Source organism: Mauremys reevesii, linkage group 13, assembly GCF_016161935.1.
Source record: "Mauremys reevesii isolate NIE-2019 linkage group 13, ASM1616193v1, whole genome shotgun sequence".
Lineage (NCBI taxonomy): Eukaryota > Metazoa > Chordata > Testudines > Geoemydidae > Mauremys > Mauremys reevesii.
In genome coordinates this window covers 3,236,862-3,239,472 of record NC_052635.1, presented here as the reverse complement: position 1 = coordinate 3,239,472, position 2,611 = coordinate 3,236,862, and positions in this window count along the sequence as shown.

Below are 2,611 nucleotides of genomic sequence, written 5' to 3'. Positions count from 1 at the left end.
ACCACTCGTGTTCCCTTTCATATCCCCACCCTCATTCACACACACTGGAGAGAGAGAGAGAGAGAGAGAGAGAGAGAGAGAGAGAGAGAGAGAGAGGGAATGTTCTCAGGGAATGTCCCATAGACAGTTACACTGAACGATGCTCAGAGGATGAGGGTGGGTGGGTGGATGGCTCCATAATGCACCATGGTACTAGGCTCTCAGACTGGCTGGAGACCAGTTCATTGATGAGGCTAATAGAGGTGAGACAATGTACAGGGCAGGGAGTCGAATAAATCTATAAACAGACACGACCCAGCTCTCTGGCATTGACCAACAGGGATTTGGGGAACAGCCTTGTTCCCTTTTATAGCTGCCAGGGTTTGTGTTTTCACCTCTCCTGCTTTCTGTCCCCACACGGGAACTGAGAGGTGAACATGGGACTATTTTAGGCTTCTGTTTGGCAGATAATAATTCCTGTTAACCCATATCAGAGTCTGTGTAAGGGGACTGTTGTTGCTTTGAATTGTACATGATGATCAGTGGTTCAGGGAAGCATCCAGTGCAGAGAGAGCCCCCCCCCCCCAGAGTGGGGACATGTTAGCCCCTGCCCTAAGTGACCATGACAAGGTTGGGGGTCAAGCCCCCCCCAGGAATCCTGGGCCCAGCCTTGTCGGGGTTACGAGGACTCTGCTCCACACGAGGTGGAAGGGGAGCCCTCGAGGTCAGGCAGGGCTCTGGGTAAAGGCAGTGGGAGCGAGGACTCAAGCCTGGTCTACACTAGGCGTTTAAACCGGTTTTAGGAGCGTAAAACCGATTTAACGCCACAACCGTCCACACTAGGAGGCACCATATATCGATTTTAATGGCTCTTTAAACCGGTTTCTGTACTCCTCCCTACCGAGAGGAGTAACGCTAGTATCGGTATTAAAATATCGGATTAGGGTTAGTGTGGACGCTGATCGACGGCATTGGCCTCCGGGAGCTATCCCACAGTGCACCAGTGACCGCTCTGGACAGCATTCTGAACTCGGATGCACTGGCCAGGTAGACAGGAAAAGCCCCGCGAACTTTTGAAATTCATTTCCTGCTTCCCCAGCATGGAGATCTCATCTCATCAGCACAGGTGACCACGCACAGCTCATCAGCACAGTTAACAATTCAGTCTCCTGAGAATCATAAAAGAGCCCCAGCATGGACTGCACGGGAGGTACTGGATCTGATCGCTATCTGGGGAGAGGATTCAGTGCTAACAGAACTGCGTTCCAAAAGACGAAATGAAAAAGTATTTGAAAGAATTTCTAAGGCTATGACGGATAAAGGCCACAGCCGGGACTCAGTGCAGTGCAGAGTGAAAGTTAAGGAGCTCAGACAAGGCTACCAGAAAACCAAAGAAGCAAACGGAAGGTCCGGGGCAGGTCGAAAAACATGCTGCTTCTATGCTGAGCTGCATGCAATTTTAGGGGGCTGCGCCACAAGTACCCCACCCCTGATCGTGGATTCCGAGGTGGGGGTTGTAATCTCTGCCATGGCTGAGGATTATGCAGACGGGGAAGATGAAGATGAAGAAGAGGAGGAAGACCTAGCAGAGAGCACACAGCACTCCGTGAGCCCCAGCAGCCAGGAGCTTTTTATCACCCTGACGGAATTACCGTCCTCCCAGCCCTCACAAGCCACTATCCCAGACAATGACGCCATGGAAGGGAGCTCTGGTGAGTGTACCTTTGCAAATAGCAAACATTGTTTTTTAAGCAAGCCTTTTTTAATGATTGATTTGCCCTGAGGACTTGGGATGCATTCGCAGACAGTATAGTTACTTAGAAAAGTTTGTTAACATGTCCGGGGATTGAGAGGAAATCCTCCAGGGACATCTCGATGAAGCGCTCCTGTAGGTACTCCAGAAGCCTTTGCAGAAGGTTTCTGGGCAAGGCAGCCTTGTTCCGCCCACCGTGGTAGGACACTTTACCACGCCATGCATGTAGCAAGTAATCAGGTATCATTGCGTGGCAAAGCATAGCAGCGTATGGTCCCGGTGACTGCTGGCATTCAAGAAGCATCCGTTCTTTATCTTGTTCTGTTATCCTCAGCAAAGTGATATCGTTCAGGATAACCTGGTTAAAAATCAGGAATTTAAGTAAGGGGGGTGGCCATTTTTCTACTGGGTTCGTGGACTGCAGCAGCTTAAAAAAAAAACTTTCCTGCACGTAGCGAAGCGGGGGGAGGGGAGGAGTGAAATGCCGATGATCTTTTCTGTGTTTGGTCACCGGCGATCTTCCCCAAGCTACCAGACACGCAGTGGGTGGGGGGGTGGGAAGGTTGTTGATTAGCAGGGAGCTAGCGTGGTATTAGCCATGCGTTGGGGGGGAGGGGTAAATCACTACAGAAGCCGAAAGACAGTGGCTTACCATGGCCGCATGCAAGCTGAATTCTGATGCCTGGACCTGTGTCTGTGAGATCTGTAACTCCAGAGCTGCAAGCACTCACTATTAAGATGAAAAATGCGACCTTGTAGGGAAATCACATGTGCTAGGTGAATACTGCTTTTCACTGTGAAAGAGTATAACCATTGTTCTGTAAAATGTATCTTTCTAAATATTTATCTCCCTCATGCAGCTGCAAATTTTTCAACCAT